This window comes from Cylas formicarius, unplaced genomic scaffold, assembly GCF_029955315.1.
Source record: "Cylas formicarius isolate icCylForm1 unplaced genomic scaffold, icCylForm1.1 PGA_scaffold_6__28_contigs__length_40554024, whole genome shotgun sequence".
In the NCBI taxonomy this organism is placed as follows: Eukaryota; Metazoa; Arthropoda; class Insecta; order Coleoptera; family Brentidae; genus Cylas; species Cylas formicarius.
This window is the reverse complement of record NW_026844347.1, coordinates 34,169,957-34,189,126: the sequence shown is the minus strand read 5'-3', so window position 1 is coordinate 34,189,126 and position 19,170 is coordinate 34,169,957. Positions and strand designations below refer to the sequence as shown.

Below are 19,170 nucleotides of genomic sequence, written 5' to 3'. Positions count from 1 at the left end.
ACCGCAAATAAGAAATCACATCTTATCTTGTTTTCCTTTTTGATTCGCTGTAAGTATTGTTGCCGAGCCTTTTGTGGGTGATATTTTCGAGGATATTTTATGTAGGTTATCAGTTTGGCCCCAATACACGAATTATCGAATTTTGACGCATGTTATGATTCCACGTTTCGAAATTTGAAAATTTTTCTTTATCACAAAATAATATTCACCGCTATAATATTCACTCTGACTCTATAGAAATTATGATTAACAAATCTCCCTCACCAAGAGATAAAAGTGTATGTATATGTGAAGTTCAGTGCAGCCAAGTAGTAAAACGAAAAAAACTATGCTCCTGGCACTACGAAGCTTACAATTAACTAATAACACCATTGATATTATCCGACTTTTAAAGACAATTTCACGTCATCATTCAAATAACTGCCCTTTTTTACATCGCTAAAAACCAGATTCGAGGGATAAAAGCAATAAAAAATCTGTACACTAGTTAATAGCAATGCCTCTAAATTTCCAATGTTAGATAACTATTTCGTCTAATAAACATTAATACCTCTAATACCCATTAATTCGTTACTAATACCTCTATGCGCTCTAAATTCCTAACTCATACATCTAATTCACAAGTTTTTATTGATAAGAATAAAACTTTATTAAAAATAATCTTCAGTAAGTAAAAATTAGTCGCTGGAGGATGGATATTTGATGGGTAAGTCCGGCACATCGAATTACAGAACAGTTCGAAAATTAAAAATACAAGATTTGTGATTTATGGCATAAACAGAAATTGTATCCCAGGAAAGCATATGGAAACCTCGATAAAGATAGTCAAGGTACCCAATTAAACAACTAAAAATAAATTTTTGGTACATTATTTTGTATTACTACTAAAATATATTAATATTTTGATATTTATGCTGTGCCTATAAAGTCAGTTAAAAAAATAAAATTTATCTCATGTATTTATTTTCATTATCAAACAATTGCACTGTATTCTGGTCCAACAAACCATTTACGCTTTGATCGTTTGATGGATAGTCCAGGACAGGCAAACCAACATCAAAGCATTAAACAGAGTCTATAGACATGTGATGCTGGGTATAACAGGGGCTATGAAAATTACGCCCACCCGGGCTATGGGAGCTATAATAAATGTTAAGCCCCCATCTCTATATGCTGAAGCCTCGCCGGAAAAAAAACTGCCATGAAGCTGCACTTTAATGGCTTTTGGAGGAAGGCGGTTTATGGACATGCAGACAAGGATCTTTAGCAGGTTCTGACCCTGGGTGGCGATCGCACCTCGAAGAGCTACCTACCACTTCAAAACCAACTTCAGAATAAACTTCCCAAATAGGCAAGGGCTCATCTGGTACATAGACGGGTCCAAGACACAGAAAGTAACAGGAGAACATACTGGTGCGATGGACCAAGAACAGAGAAAACTCTAAAACTGGGACACATTACCACCATCTTGCAGTCAGAAATGCATGCGATTTGGGCCTGTGCCAGACATATTGTCGGCCTCAATTACAGGAAAAAACCCCTACATATCTGTTGCAACAGTCGTGCAGCCCTCAGGTCGCTCATGTAAGTCGAAATCACCTCAAGGATGATGATGATGAGGCTTGCTAAGGCAAATCATGTCACACTGGTCTGGATCCCAGTACACTGTGGAATCCCAGGGAATGAGAGAACAGATGGGCTAGCGAAAAGTGGAGCTTGTCACACAAGTCACTACGTATCTGTGCTACCCCAGTACTCGACAGCTTCATTAAAAATTTATTTGGCCAGAGATTTAGCAACAGATTTCTCGATATGTGGCTTGAAGCTGAAGGTATGAAACACACTAAAGCCCTCTTTCAGGGGCCGTCCAGGACTCTTGCTTCCAGCCTTATCGAGCTCAGCAAGAATCAGCTGACGCTGACTATTGGGCTGATAACTGGACACTGGTCAACAAGAAAGCTTCTTAGGAACATTGGCATCATACAAAATGCCTCGGCAGTCCGTCTCCTCTACACTCCCTCCTAACTCAGAATGCCACACCAAGCTGAGCGCCCGGCTCAAATGGATTCAAATTCCAAAAAAAAAATTGCACATTCTGCTTTTACGTATTTAAGACTTTAAAAAACTGTTTAAAAAGAAGGGTCTACGTTAACTATTGTTACTAATAGTTATATCGAAAATTAATACGGGGTGCTTATACCTAGACCACTATCTAGCGTTTGTAAGCTTTCAAAAACTATTTTAGAATAACCTATAAGCATATTAGTTAACAATGTAGTAAATTCTGGGGTTCGTCTGACGGTAAGAAAAAGTTCCTAGACTAATATCTAACTAAAGTTTAAAAAAACGAAGTAAAAAATATGGTAATTAAGAAACACATAAAAGTCTTAACAAAGCTACACATGCAGTTTATATTCCGATTCAAAATTGAAAACGTAAATAATGCAATAAATGATGGGACTGTTTTTGGCTTTGGTAAATTCTAACTTTCCCGATCAGGTTTTTTACTCTTCGTGCCATCTTTTTTTTTTAAATTACTTTTATACGTCTGATGATCACCGTGTGGGCGAAACACGTGTCATATTTTACAAATAATTACTTTTAAGTCCTTGACCTTGAGTTTGGGTGAATCTTTATGGTATTGCGAAACCAGATCTGGGCGATGTGTTTTCTTTCTAGTAACACATCGATTAATATCACTAGTTCGTAAGATTTCATTACCAAAATATAATATTTTTGTAAAATTTAACATTTAAATTTACTCAAGGATAGAGGAAGAAGAGAAGCGAAACACTCCATTTCATGGGAGTCTCTCCCCCAAACTTCTCATCCTGCAACCATTATATTTCCGCGAGCGAACAATACATACAACAAAACAACAGCAGCAATTAGCTCGTTTCCTAAATGAAGGAAATGTGCCTAGTGGACCTTCTTAACAAAGCGTGAAGTAATTTCTGCTAATGTTGATAGCCGACAAGATATAGTTTCAACTCCGTACTACTCCTTTAACGATGTTTACGCGAGAAGCTTTTCGCAATTGGGCCCGCACTTAATGGATATGTGTGTGCATTTTGTACCTGCCTTACCGCTAAGTAACGTCTCTTTTTAGACGTTAAAAAGCACGCGAGGGCGGATCTGCAATTTGGCTACCGGAAAAATAAATGAATGAGGGTAAGAAGAAGAAAACATTAGAAGTTTTCGTTGTTAATACCAAAACTTAAGCAAATCACATTGGCAAAGAAGCAAAATACTAGAAAAAAAAAACGAATTGCGCCTACCCAAAACCGATAACAAAAAATGATAGAAAACCCAACACCTCATAATTAAAATTAAGAATTGAATACAAAACATAATAATTAAATTAAATGAGGTTAACGAACAAAACTAATTATAAATACAACTGGGAAAGAAATAAAAAATAAAGAAAAAATTTTGTTTAAAAAATGATTGCAAAAAAGCAATTTAGTCTTTAAAACACGATTGTGTCCTTTTGAACAGTCCAATTTTTACCCGATAAATCGCCTTTATTCAGAAAAGTGCACAAACCGAAATTTCAAAGCTATTCTTACATGTAATATCGCGCATAATAAGTAAATATGGAGCGATTATACCAAGGTGTGGACGATGCAATGATATCTAACCCACCAGACAGAAACTTTGAATAAGTTACTCATTCTAGTTCAAGAGAAGATAATCTTTATCGTTAGGATTAAATTAGAGACTTTAATAGTTAAAGGTTTGGGGCAGAACATTGTACAACTTCACAAAATGGTAAAAAAGCCAGTGTTATGTCTTTTGATCCTACGCATATCCTGCAATTGATACATATGAACAAACTTACAAACAATATATTGCTAACTCCATACAAGTCGACTCGATTAGTTTACTATATTTCAAACAGTGTTTATAATGATAATTATTATAATAAAATCGGATCGCAATTAACTAAGTCATATTTTGCCAAACAAGATCCTAGTTAATAGCAATTCGTCTAATGAAGGATCCAGAAAAATTAGCCAGCAGCTAATAGCTCTTGCCTTTCCTCGGGTTTACAACCTCTTGTACACTTTAGTCTGATTTGGGCGACGGTTAAGTTTCTTAAAAGCGAATATTAATTATTGACAACTCCACCTCTGACAGCCACGCGCCTGGTCATTGCAACCAGGCCGTGATAATATGCAGGAGCATTACGGAGCATAGTGGCGAAGTTATTTCAATTTGAAGTCGTCTCAGCTTTTGAGTTTTGTGTCGGTGTGTCTAAGTTTTAATTGAGTCCCTTAAAGAAGCTTCAAGATAATTGCCTGCACAACTCTTTTAAGGGATTATACAGGAATTTACAATTTACAAAACTTCTGGATTCCTAATGCGGTGGTTGATATTGTTGGCGGGGGGGGGGGGGGGGGCATAGACATTGTCTCGGATGACTCTCATATTGGTGAGTCGCGGTTAAGATTGTTTGGTTAGTTGGTTACTTATAGGTTTCTATGGATTCTCGGATTTTTCGTTGGTAGAAGAATTGATTATATGCAAGAATTTTAGTTTTAACGAATAAAATTTGATATCCAGTTTCGTGATTGTGTTCGGCAACTGCTGATGAGTGTATTGTCTTAGTCTTAAGGCTCTTTCATGATCTTTGAGCCAGCTGATATTTTTCGTCGGTTTTTCATAATTATTTTTTGCAGCAAATGCATGGAATACTGTAAACGATGTTGGTAATGTAAAAGATGTTGGACAAGTGGTAACCTTTATTTTGATTTTATATTTAAGAACATTTGATATGTGGTCGGTAATGTTTCGAATGTAAGGAGAAACAGCAGTGGCAAGTGTGGGGTTGCTTTCAGACGCATGGTCTTTGGAAGGTTGCGATGAAGTGTATTTTTTGATGGAACGCTTAATATCTCTAATATCATTAGAAATCATTAGAGGGAAAAGCAGTGTTTTAATTCTGAGTTCAGTGACTCGGGCTGAGATAATTTTACAGATGATTTTTGGGTCGAATGGTGATGTGATGACAATGCATTAATGTACTGGTCTGTGTGCGTAGGTTTTCTGCAAACAGGATGAAGCATGTTAAGTCTGATATCAAGACCAGCATTTTTAATTTAAGATGAGAACATTTGGTTCCACACTTTCGGACCCGAAATAATGTTAAGGGTTTCAAAAATAGGGACTTTAGTAATTAACTAACGAAACTAACCAGAATATCCTGTGGATCTAATGTAATGCTTTCTAATTGTTCTATAAAATGAAAGAAATCGAGTAGGAATATGTTAGAGAACCAATGGTGCTGAAAATAGGTCGAAAGGGTAATTCAGGTTTGTGAATCTTAGTGAGTCCGTACAGGCGAGGAATTTTAGAACCATGAGGGGTGATAGATTTTTTCACGAACTCCGATACCAAAGAAGTCTTAATAAGAGATTTAAAGGTGCGTGCCATAGATGACGTAGGACCTTAGAATATCTTCCTGATATTCATTTCTGTTCATGATCACAGTAGCATTTCCTTAAGTCAGTTACAGTTAAGCTCTAAAGAAGCCAACAGGTTGATTAGCGAAACGCCAGCAAGTTCGATTCAAAAACAACTGTGGAAGTTTCTTTGAAGAATTAAATAGGAATTGATTAGAACGTATTGAAAATTTCAACAATTTTCTTTACGCGGTGTAGTGTACCGATATGACCGACTATTTCATATGAAATACCTGCAGAAGACGAAGATTAGGATTTAATATTAGACCTTATTGATTGTTCAATAGTCTTAGTCTAATCTACTGCCTATTGTTCTTTCTGCAACTAACGTGTTCAATAAATGACTAGTTTCCACAGTTATTACATTTTATTTTCTATCAAACTTCTCAAAAAATTGGTAAGTTTGAAAGAAATAAATCTAACATCTTGTTTTTATAAGTTCTAACTACAAAAAACACTGAAGTGTATTTTAGTACCCCAAAAGACAAGTCGAGTAGAGAAAAAAAAATTGAATAAAAAGGTTAGACAGTTTTTTTTGCGATTTCCCTAAAGTTAATTTTCAGGTTTCCTTATTCTAACTATCTAACCATCTCCACTTCGTCTTCGAATTCTACGTTGTTTTCCATGTCTTCTTCTAACAACGGAATATCTGCTTCATTCCACGGTCCCCGCATTTTAAAGTGTTAAAAAAAACAGGAACCCTCAAAAAATGTTTAATTGTTAGATTGTAATACATATTTATCTGTGTTCTTATGACGTACCGCGAATATAATCTGAAAAAGGACTGATATTGTTTACAAATCGAAGAACTATGCAGAAGACACAAAAATACAAGAAGAGGATGATGTTAATGTTAATGTTGTTGTGTACCTGACACAAAACAAAAATGACTATTTTTAAACTTACCTGTAAGATAATAGAGCCCTATAACTATGCAGCCTATACAGCACAGTTGTTGTTGAATCGTACGTACTTATTAGACGGATCACATTCAAATATCTCCGTAATATATACCAACTCTTAAGAACGATACGTATCTTATTTGAAAATACCCCTCAACATAAATGCTTAATCAAATTTAAAATGGTCCATTTACGTTTCAAATCAAAACTACAAGTTTCTACCAATATTCGTTAAGCCAAAGCGATAATTGGTCGTACAATACTATCACTCACTTCGTCGGTCTGAGAACTCTAGCTCTGTGGCAAAACGACCGTATTTCTCAGCTACCGACCCCTAGGCGGCGCGTGCCAGGTGATTATTCCGCGCTCAAGGGTAAAGTCTGTCCATAGGTATAAGAAAGTGGCTAACTGATCCGAATTAAAGAAAGACCAGGGTAAGCTGTAAGATGAGATATGGCCGAACAGGTCCGTACTTTGCTTAGAATTTTATTATTTTGGGTTTTGTTAGGAAAGATACTAAACAATATTTATTTATTTATGTTTAAATCTAAAATAAAATTGGACATTATTTTTATTACCTACTTAAATTACATAAAATTATTCACATAATGTATCAGTATCACTATCGCTATCATCGCCTGTTCTAATTATTATTTGCAATATGGACATACGATTGTTCTGCTTTTTCTATATGTTTAACAGAATTTGCCCAACTTTGTGGAGGGATGTTAAAAACTTCGGTTTCTATAAGTTTCAGGACATTGGAGTTAACGCGGGGAAAACATTGTTACGACGAATGGCAGGTTTCAGTTAATGCCAAACATGCTCAATGGGATTAAATATACAGTGGTAAGGTGGAAGCCTTAAAACTGTATGCGCTAGATTTTTTACATAATTATCACAGACGTATTCCTTTTGTAGAACCTCAATTAATTGCTTTTTGGTATAATCTTCGTCAAAATAAATGTCGTTATTATACTTGTAGTTTTGGATCGTTGGAGCTTTTGTGTCACATAAGGAAGGGGTTTTAGTCAACTGTCTACTGTGATAACTTGCATTGTCCATTACAATGACGCTATTAGGAGGAATGTTTGGAACTAGTTTGTTTTTAAACCAACTTTCAAACAAATCAGCGGTGGCGTCTTCATAGTAATCCGGAGAAGAATCTTTAATATTTTTCGCAGACAGAGAAAATCCATTTGGCATCCAACCATCTTTAGAGCCAACATGCGAAATAGTTATTCTTTTACCTCTTTTTGATGGCGCGTTTGTTTTACACTTATCAGTTGAGTCAACCCAACCCTTTTGCCGGAGTTTCATAAGTGTCGAACCAGGTTTTATCCAAGTAAATAATTGGCCTTTGCTGTTCTCTGTAAATCCTATTGTTTTCTAGATATTCCAGTCGCCATTTCCGAATTCTAAAAGGTCCCATTAAAATTTGCCTTTTATCAATTTTTTTAAATCTAAAACCCATGTGTTGAATACACTTCCACATTTAACACTGGTTTCATCTTTTTTAAGCCTCCTAATTAAGATATCTAATGTAGACACGCTTTATTCCTCGTATAACTGGTAAATTTTACGCCGTATTATATCTTGATCACTTTCCTCTACACTCGAGAAAATGTCAGCATCGCTTCTTTTTTTCCTCGATGAAATGGGATTATTCACAATTTTCCATACAGTTGATGTAGGAATTTTCGACAATGTGGCCGTTTGTTCTAAAGATGCTTGCTTGCTGGCACCACGTTCAATGAGAGTGAACTAAATATTGTTTATAACTTCCTTAGACTTAATAAAATAGTGTTTTCTACATTTGGGCGGGAGCATCTCCTGAGATACACTAGACTCGCACATATTTTGCATAATTCGCACACGATTCAACACACGCTGTATTACTAACACGCTGTATTATTAAATTTAAACTAAGTAGTATACCAAACCAAAGAATATTAAACACAGGTAAGTATAAAATTATTTTCTATTATGGACCACAATTTTATCTGAATTTAAATTCCGAAACTTTGCATTGCGTGTTAATGACCACCCTTGGATAATTCCATTCAAAAGCAATTGGTCACTTTCTTATATCTATGAACAAACCATAACTATAGCAAAATTATGAGGGTTCGACCAAAAAGGAGGAAGAAAAAAATTTTTTGTAGAGCGAATGTATAAAACCGACATATTTGAAACCCGCAACACGTATAAGGTACCTAATACATTCAGCGGCCCGACGTACTGTCAGGAATGACGCAGATAAAACAACAGGTAGATCTGCAGAAATAAAATAAAACGCAATTAACCTTTGAAGAGTTTCATGACCCGGTAATAATCGCGTGCTTGATTTGAATATCGGAATGTCCATGAATATTAAGTCGGCAAAAGAAAATAGTTTTTACCGAGTTGTGGCATCCAGTCTGAATAGCGACAAAGGCAATACAAGACGTTAATGGCGCATGAATCTGGCTAAGGGCAACCGCTGCACACGGAATTGAATTTCAGATAACTAAAGAACGAATTTCCCCGCGTAATAACGCGATAAGCGATAAATCTAGTTGCTGCGCGGACATGTCTGACCCGGAGCGTTTTGCGTTTTTTTTGTTTTTCAGGAAATGCGTTCGGGTTGATGGCGAGTAAATTGAATTCCTAGTAAATTCCGGTTGATCATTTCAATTTCAAAAATCAACGAAAGTTTTTCGAAAATCAATTCAAAAAGGTCAGGGCAATCAAAATTAACCAAAACCTATAATTGACAGTTAGAATTCAGTTATCTGTGACTCCTTGCCAGAAACAGGAAGTACAATATATGACATACCGCAAGATTTAATAATGGATCTTCTGGTATTTAATATGTACAGGGTTATTCACGGCGAGTCTCCTATTAGACGATTATGGTGAATGACACGATAAAAACCTGAAATGGGCCTTATCTTATGAACACCCTGTACGCGATACCGCAACCAAAAATCCAAGTGCTTGGTTGTACGGGTTGCGAAAAAAATTATTATTTTATATCGGGTTGTTTGTTGGCAAAGTTTTTAAAAAGTATTTTTTATCTCGGAGAACGTTCAAGATAGATACAGTACATGTTAGATAAAAAAGTTCCAGAATGCTTCCCAGAATCTAATGTGACAAAAAGAATCATAGAATAGGTGGTGCATTAACGCATCATTGGGACAAAACGGGTTAATGACCTGCTATTTTTGCAGAACACATAAATTTTATTGATTACGCAATGCCCATTATGCAACAAGTTTGACAAACGACACTTTAGTCACGAGTTTGTTTTAGCACGGACGAACTGCAACGGAACGAGTGATTTATCGGCACCAACACGATGCTGACGTCTTAAAGTTACATTTTAGAGCAGGCAGCAGAAAAAATGCTGATAAACTAAGAGAAAGAAAAACTTTAATAATGCCAATCGATGCTGTAGGTACGCATTACAAACCTTGTTGATTACCACACACCGAAAGCTAGTCAAGCAAGTTAGCCAGTGTGATTTTTTTTTATTTCATAATTAGTGTCTTTAATTTAGGTAGAATAATATTAAAAAAAAAACTAAAGCTTTTTTCACTTTCAAGTTTATTGCTTTTATCCAAAAACTGACTATACCTCAGCATAAACTTTCCAATTCCCTTTGGTTCATGCAACCGAAAAAATTCTTGAACGAGAACACGTAGAAGATTTGGCTGCATAAACTCTTATTCTTGACAATTTTTCAAAAAGATACCGGGTGCGCCGCAAATTAAAAAAAAAAACACAAAAATGGGTCCCCCTATTATGGAAAACTGACGATAACTAAAGGGTTGTGTTTTTAGATATCAGTTTCTTTTACACGGCAATAAAGCTCGCATACACAGCTAAAACTTTTGTATTTAAGGTTTTCACCTATTGTACAGGGTGTTCACGATATTCTGTGCGATATTAAAAAACGTAATAGGTGCTACCGACTTCAGATTTGGCAGAGAAGTAGAAGTTCAGACCCACACTTAACTATTGTATTTTGTTTTAATTTTTGAATTTTTTTCTTTTTTTGGTAATTTTGGCTTCCAGAAAAACATGTTTTTCTCCATAACCATTCACCCGGTCGCCAAAATTCTTTAACTGACAGACGCAGAGGATCCAGTGCTATAACATTTAGTTCAATCATTTTTTCGATTATATACAGGGTTTTTAAATTATACGCTAAAATCTAAAAGACTTTGAAAATTGTTCTTTTCCAGAGTAAACTATTAACCGCAAATCAAAAATCGTAAAAAATATGGCTATTGGGTTCAAACAATGTCATAGGCTGCATCAAGAGCTACAATTTTTGTATTTGCGGTTTTCGTCTATCACACACGTTTTGCTTTAATTAACATATATTTGCTTTAATTATAATATATTCTAAAAAATTAACTACTACTAAATAACCCTACTGTAAAGGCATTTACTTTCCATATTTTTTAGTCATATCGATTTAGTTTCTCAAGTAACTAGTAAATATGCAGATGCATAATTCGATTTGACATTCAGTCTATCCTAAACAAACCCAAAGAGGGACATAAAATGCCCCCCCCCCTCCTTCCGCGCCAAACCACCATCAAGTTTATAATAATAATAACTTAACAACAATATACGGTAAATAACACCATAATTATAAATATGGTAATAAGGAGAGAGGCAACCGCTAAATTCGAAACAGCGCACGATAAAAATTTATTGCCAATAAAAATAAATTATGCAATGGTAGAATTACGGAAAATGGACGTTATATATTTTCGCAGGTATAATAATCCAAGCGCTAAAATGTATTTCGGATATAATAAAATAATCGTGTTCAATACTTCACGAATCAACTGCACACTCATTAAAATCTATTTTCTAGGAGTTAACAACCAAAACTATAACTAATCCCAATAAGTTTTAGGCTACTGTAAATGTAAAACTAATCCAATATGCAAAGTGTAAAGTAAATTTAAGACATTTTATGGGTTAAATGGATAATAGTGGTTTTACGGGAGTATAAACTATATAATCTGAACCAAGTCATAATTGCTGTTTACTAGAAAATGGAGCCGTTTTTAGGACCCAAGGTTGGTAAATAAGACTTACCTACCACCGATAAGATATAAACGGAATAAGATACCACTAACGAGATGGCTATCAATACACGTATACAATTTCGATATTCACCAATGTCGGGCCCCATTCATTTCCAAGACTCTACTACGCAAAATTAAAAATAAACCTCACACACTTTTTACGCCTTATGATTTTAAAATTAGCTAATTGTCATTGACGTGGGAGAGGCGGCCAACGTTCGTTTGTTTCAAATTTGTTTAAAATTGTCCGCACAATGTTTTCTTGGGTATTATGGCAATCACGTGACCAAAGATATGTTTGGGCCAGTGTTACGCAATTGCGTGCCGGAAGTGGCAAGTATGAAAAGCAGTCATATTTATTGTAAACAGTTGGTATTGTTGGTATTTTATAGAGATTTACACTACTACTACTACTACTACTATATCCTCCTACTATCTACGACTCCTTTCGAGTCTTAATGGTTAGTTTAGTAGACCAAGATCAATCTTTCTAGTTCGCGTCTATTACAAGTGATTGTAGGTTAATATTCTGCCGGTGAGGAGGATATGTGGATAGGTGAAATCAGTATCAAAGTTGGCATAAACTGAGCTTTGGGCAAAAGCAATGTCGCACTCAAACAATTTCACTCGCATTTTTTCGACCAGACTAGGTTTTTGCTGCATTAGACGCTGCGAATTTAGGTTTTCCCAGACGTCTAAACACTGAAGGTTTTTAAAAACAAGTTTTGCATGCAACGCCCAATTAAATGTGGTTTCAGAAGAGTCGAGAAGTTGAATTTTTAGGTTCAAAAAAATCTTAGAAAGCAGCGTGTTTTCCACTTTGTTAATATTATTACTGTGTCTGACTGGGACGCCCTTTTGAAACTGTCTATGCCGGCGACTACCGGTCGGGGATAAATTTAGAAAATACACGCACAATAACTCGATACGCCACTGGAACGTTAGTCAGAGGTGTACATGTGGCGGACGTAAACGCCAACAAACGGGCGATGTTATGCTATTTTTTTGGCAAGTATCGGACTGTTTTATACCATAGTTTATTGTGGTGTTTTATTATCGTACGTAAATACATTTTCAAGTTCAAGTTCAAACGATAGGTCAAATAGACTCTAATAAGGGTCACGTGGGACAAGTGCCGGCGTCCGATAACTTCGACCTAGTCGCAGAAAGTCGCGGTCTTCATTTAAGTTATTTATTGCTTCAATTTTCCAGAATGGACAAAGCTCGTACGAAGTTTTAGTTGATTTTGCGTTGAAATCTATGAATTCTGGTTAATGTAGAGGGTGTCCCAAAATTAGTGGGCCAAACTGTAACACCACATATTTCCGAAACAGGTTGAACGAAAGTTTTGAAATTTTTCAATAATAATTTTAAATTTTGGTGAACTTTTGAGGGGTGCAATAACTTTTTTCTGGCTTGATTTTTTTTTATTAAATCCGAAAAGTTGTATTCGAAAATAAGGTACGCTGGGAGATGGATATCAAAAATAGACTGCAATCTTATTTATTCATCAAACATGGAAAAAGAATTGACAAGGTTGTTGTTGTCGGTTTGACATTTATTGTTTTTTTGTTCACATTGTCTCTGAGGTTTTTTTTTAATTGGTTGTTTTACAAGTATGGAGCGTTTGGAGATATTAATTTTTTTACGGCTATTGCAATGGTAACACGCGACAAAGACGATATCCACATCGGAAAGTATTTTCTAACATGCATCGAAATTTTGCAGAACGTGCATCGTTTGGTCGATTTTAGGACCAATGAAGGCTTATGGAAAAGTCTAGTTATGCGAGAGTGCTAAACAAAATTGAGAAAAATCCTCATATAGCATTAAGATTCCCGGCAGATATCTCCAATATTCCTAAAACAATTGTAACATCACTGATGTGATGTTTGATAAAAAGTTCCGCAGTTGTTTTCTACTTTTGTGACGTAGGCGAATACATTTTTGGCTTGGTAGAATGACCTAAAATTTTATGGTCTGACGAGGCAACATATTCAAGCTTTTAACATTCACAACGCACACTTAACAACTATCCGGGTATTGTTCAAAGAACCAACTTTTGAACATAGCTTTTCTATTAATTTTCCTGCGGGAAATGAATTAATAGGTTTTTTAATGTATAAAATATACCAAATTGTTCGAAAATATTATCATAAGCCATACGTATTCGCTTGGCGATTTTCTTTCAGCACGATGAAGCACCAACTCACTTTGGGTAGAGTGACCAGTGGCCAGTTCGGACGTCTGACTTAAACCCACTAGATTATCTATGGCGTAATAAGTGTAATCCTATTTATACGACACAAGATAGTTCAGAAGAGGTGTTAGGGGGCATTAATGTTCTAAATTTTTCGGACAAGCTCAATTGTGTAATTTTGAAAAGCGATATCAATTAGGTGTACTTTTTATAGGAGTGCTTTTATAAAAAAAATCCGCGTCCCCGAAAATTTCTAGTCCAAACGTCAGCAACAAAAATATCCGAACGGCCCACGTATTTATTTTGTTTATCTCAAAATGGTTTAATTAAAAAATTAATTAATATTATCGACTCGGTTATTTGTGTACTCCCCTCGGAGTCAGAGTAATTAAGGAACGACGAGTTGCGAAGAAGTAAATCACACGGCCAAGTGCTTATTAAACGTCAGGTGGGCAATATATTTTTTTTAACTCGCCCCCTCTCCACCCCGCTCAAGTCGGCAGATCGTCAGGGGAGGGAGGGGAGAGCGGTGTAGCACTTTATTATACGAAGGCTTCAAAAATAAAAAGGACAAATGGCGGGACGAAAAAGTTTTAATGTTCGCGCGTTCTTCCTTAAAATTACCCCCTCGAGGTTAAATTGAAATTAATGGCGGAACGGGAATCGCACGCACGCGCAGATAAGTCTCTCAATTGTGCGTTGAGAATATGGAATAAAAGTGTCTATTCGTAAATATCATGTATTATGAAATAAAAAAAATACTTTTACATAAAAATGAAGACAGACAGACTATAGACAAGGCTATAGAAGGGAACACTTCCCTGTGAAAGTTTTCCATTCGATTATTTCATATAATTATATATACAAGGTTTTGTATTGACTTTTCTTTGAAAATCAACTCCTAAAATTTTAACTTATTTATTTATTTATTTAACATTGAAAGCGATTGAAAAATAAAATGACATATTAATCCAGTCAAAACAAGAGTGTAAAGACAGAGAGTTATGAAATGAAAATTTGGACAAGATAAATTCCGTATTTCAGTTTATAAAACTTACACACTCTGAACAGTTCCTAAATGATAGCCACATCGTGGAGCATGATTATAATTATAGAGATGAGCAGACATTAGAGATATTAATTAAAGAAAATAAAAACTTACACAATGAAAACAAATAAAAATTCGAAAAAATGCATTTATTTTAATAATTTTTTCCTCCCTTATAGTAGATTTTATCAAAAAGGTTGAAATTTTATTGGAGATAATGCAGTTATTTATATCTATCCAGTATTTTTATACTTTCTCTACAAACAGTTCTGAAAACATATGGTTAAGGAGTTCGCTACATAATATTACATGCTGGCTCTAAAGATGGCTTTGTGGAGTATGGCAGTCTCATGTTTAAATAGGGCTAAAAATAGACTATCATGATTGAAGGAACACTGAACATTTTGAAGATGAATTATATTTCTTTCTTATGAGAAAAGTAGACTTTCTCTAACCTATAAGCAGAGATAAAAGTTTTAGTTTTGCACCCACGCAAACTCTTGTTTCCTCAAAACTAATATGCTTTGGGAAAAAACTAACTTATGTAATGATCGATAATGATCTTACAACTGTGGACGTGCTGAGCCAATACTTAATCCAAGTTGGATCAAGCAGTTTCTCGTCGAGTGGCGAGAAAAGTTTAATGAAAGACCAGCTATGGATGTTAGTGAAACAACGCTTGCTAGAAAAACTACATAGGTAGTTCCCAAGTATATGAAATTATTTCAAAATATAATCTTTTAAGAATGGACAAGTTATCATTGCCAATTTAATGCCATATAGATATTTTTTTGTTCAGATTGTAAACGGTATTAAGAAGCCAAAATAGGTTCCATCAAACCCGTAACAACTGTTGCTTTACTTTGTTTCAGGTTTCACCCAAAAAATGGAAAAACTATTGTAGGCACACAGACTCGGAGGAGGACATTTTTGTTTTTGTTCCCCTTCTTTGCTTTTTGCGTTATGGGTTTTCATTGTTTTTGTTGTTGAAACATTGGAATTTATTCAAAAAATAAACCTATCCAATTGACATTTGTTTTCTCCCAACCAACTAACCAAAACTAAACAATCCCTTTAACGACTCTTTGTTAGAGGAGTTGAAATTCTTCGAGGAAATCACAAATATCGTTAAGTAATTTAAAAAAAAAAAAATAACGTTAAGTTCATTCTAACAACTAATCTTTCAAAACGAAAGTGAAAGCAATCAGTCTTACCTTAATAAAATCTTCGGACGAAGATCACAATGCACTAGAGGTTCTAAGTCTAATCGGTTATCACTTAAAAATTATGACTATCTTTTTTTTTTAATTGGATTATAATTACGCGTAAACACTGAAGCACAGGAAAAATCACTAAAAGGTTAACTAACAATTGCACAAACTTTTATATGGCGAACGGCAGCGGGGACTTTCGGGCAGAGCGAAAAATTTTCGTCAAGTCATCTCTCCATTTCTAATAGATTTTCGGATCATTCGATTCTGAAAAGAAAAAAAAACATTATTTTACTAAAAGTCAAAGCAAAATACCTTACCATCTAAATTAGTAGTACTAGTAAAGATTTTGTGAAGCTATTTGTCTAATCCCTATGCTAAAATAACCAATTGTGTACTGATAGTGCACAAAGTGACCAGCTTCTTCGCTCCGCTTCTGGACATTGTTGTATAATACCGAAGGTCGGTACTTATTTCTTGCCTAGGTATGAAGTAAATCGAAAGTTTGACATTTTTAACGATACTCCTTCAGAATATTTCATCATTTTGGTGCGCTTTATGTTGGTCGCAGTAACTAGAAAAAATCATCTCGGACAAAATACGGAATTAACTCGTAAACATTCTCATGCGTAGCTTTCGACGTGGATTATCAAGACAAGAGACAAATGCACTTTCTACAGCTATAAAGCACCATATTGCAGCAATGTGAAAAACTGTTATAACAAAAAAGAAACAAAAGATTGATGGTGTGAGATAGAGGCGTCTTTGGATTTAGTATGACTAGCATAAACATTTGATGGTCAATTTGTTGAGATTTGTTGGACCCCACATAATTTGACAACCGTTGAAAACAAGGTTCGTCTCCATTGATAAGGAACGAAATATGTTTAATTGAGGTGGCTTTTCCTTGATGAAAATCCATTTATCAAAATAAATAAAAAAATAATAATAATAATAACAAATAAATAAAAGTTCATATTCACGAAATTATATAATTTTACATGACAATTGTTTCGAATTCTACCACAATTTCGTATTCTGGAAATCAATGTAGATCCGATAACACAGCTGTGTATTATATATTTCAATATTTTTAAAGTCAACGATAGAACAGGCCAACAGTCATTTGGATGCCTGCAATTTTCAACTGTCCTGGGTTATTTTAAATCAGATTTCGTCAATCAGATCTAGTTATGGTTAGTTGTTATTACACACATATTGTTGTTATTACACACATGGATATAAGTATTTATTATACAAAATCTAGATTTACATCCAATAGTCACGTATCACTTATTAGGACTAGTAAAAGGGCAATCTCGCTGAAGGTTCCAGCAGCAATCGGATGTTGAGGCTATTCCATCATCCTTGAAAACAATCTCCAATATTTTTAATGGCCTGATGGAATCTTGCCCTCTTCACAACACACAAATTTTCTGGAAAGCTATCTAGGCGGCCGTAGAGGTAGTGACCTTTTTTAATATTATTACAATCGAGAATATTAAAAATTCTATGCTTTACGATTACCAAGAGAATTTTTTAATACTCGAACAAATGATTACCAATCATTAAATTCGGTCTCCTTCACTGATGTGGCAAATTGTGGATACTGAACTTGAATTATATTTACTTTTATTAGAACTAATACCAAAAAACTTATATCTCAAAAACCATAGTTGATAGAGAAACCGTGGTGGCAGTTAAGGAATTGGCCCTTAAAAGCATCTGAAATCGGATGTAGGCTTTCCGACACCATGTTTTTCTATTTCATTTTATTTTCCTGGGTAGTCGTGTCACATTTATGAGTAGATTTAAACTTTTTGATGGAACCCGCATGACCTCTATCCAACATGCGACATCGCGGCGGCGGCAGTGCCCTACTTTCCGCCTTTTGTAGCAATCCCAACGATCGATGACCTCCGCGTATACCTAGCTACAATACAAACATCATAACATTTCCCCCCTACCTGCAGTGACAATTTTAATAACATCCACGAAAAGTTTGCTTAATGAATCAGCCGGTCTCGTTAACTATACAGTGCGATTGATGACGGATTCGGCACAATTGGAGAAAGATGGAGACACAGGGTCATAAGTTACTGATGTTATCAAATTTTTATTTTTAAACAATACCGTAAATGGTACCAGAAAGCTGTCTTTACCATACAGGGTCTTAAAGTAGGACAATCCGTTTACCAAAACACTAAATAAACGAATTAAAAGATTTCATTTGTACTCCATATTTTAATATCTCCCTTAATCAGCAATTGCAACATATATTTTGATTTGATCTACGATTTTTCTAGTTGTATTGATATAATTACTAGATATATAAAAACTCTACCTAGTCTGATAATACAGGAATTTTGGAAGCCACACCAATGCGCGGTCATTTCAAAACTCTTCAATCAACCGAAAGATACGGCGATGTTCCACAATCAACAAGGCCACTGACATCAACTCGACAGTTTTATGTTTCAGTGTCGCGTTTTTTCAGCGGCGTTTCGTCAAAGTATGTGGAAATCAATCCAGAGAAAATTGAACAAAATGCAGATTGGTTGCAAATTTGTATCGCTGCTTCTTTGGCTGCTTGATCAATTTCACAGGCTAAACTTTCATCTTCTTCTAATTTATATTCCTCAACCTCAATTTTAGAAAATTAATTTTCGTGTATAAACTTAGGCTATAACATATTGCCTCTTTATTTCTTTAGGATGGAAACCAATTCAAAATCGGCCAAAATCCGTCATTTTGATAAAAAAAAAAGTTGGAGAAACTATCAACCTGACCACAAAAAATAAAGTCCCGAGACATTCGTCAGAAAAAATACAAAATTCAATTTCTATTTAGTTTTTTGGACCTGAGACATTAATAAACATGTATTTTAAAAAAGACACACTGTTTATTAAAAACCCAAGGTTCACAATAGAGTGACATAATTTTACTCGCAAGTATTACGTCGTATAATAAACTGAAAGAAGTATTCTAACATTTAACTTGTAAAATTGAAAATCACAGAAGGGCTGACTAGTAGTATGTTAGACTTTTCTTCTATACGAGTAACAATATTACCTCGACTTAAATCAGTTTCGGTGGTTTAAACGTATCAGCCACTACTGTGTAATATGCATATCAGCGACCTACATTCTAGAAATTATCCAAAAATAACTCATTTATTATCGGTTACCGTTACAAAAGTTTATCTAACTTATCTAATTAAAAGGTATTAAATGAAGTTACTAAGTGAAACGGTA

General features: G+C 35.0%; 1 protein-coding gene across 3 annotated transcripts in view; it reads right to left on the bottom strand.

Moving 5' to 3' along the window:
- LOC132703769 (ecdysone receptor) overlaps window positions 1-19,170 on the bottom strand; it is a 277,047-nt gene that overhangs the window by 241,544 nt on the left and 16,333 nt on the right. For 2 of the 3 annotated variants that reach the window (XM_060673223.1, XM_060673220.1), the window contains exon 2: window positions 15,920-16,183. The gene's annotated coding sequence lies outside the window, so the exon portion shown is untranslated. Of the gene's footprint in view, window positions 1-15,919; window positions 16,184-16,236; window positions 16,375-19,170 lie in introns of those variants that run through there. The other variant, XM_060673221.1, reaches the window with a different exon arrangement.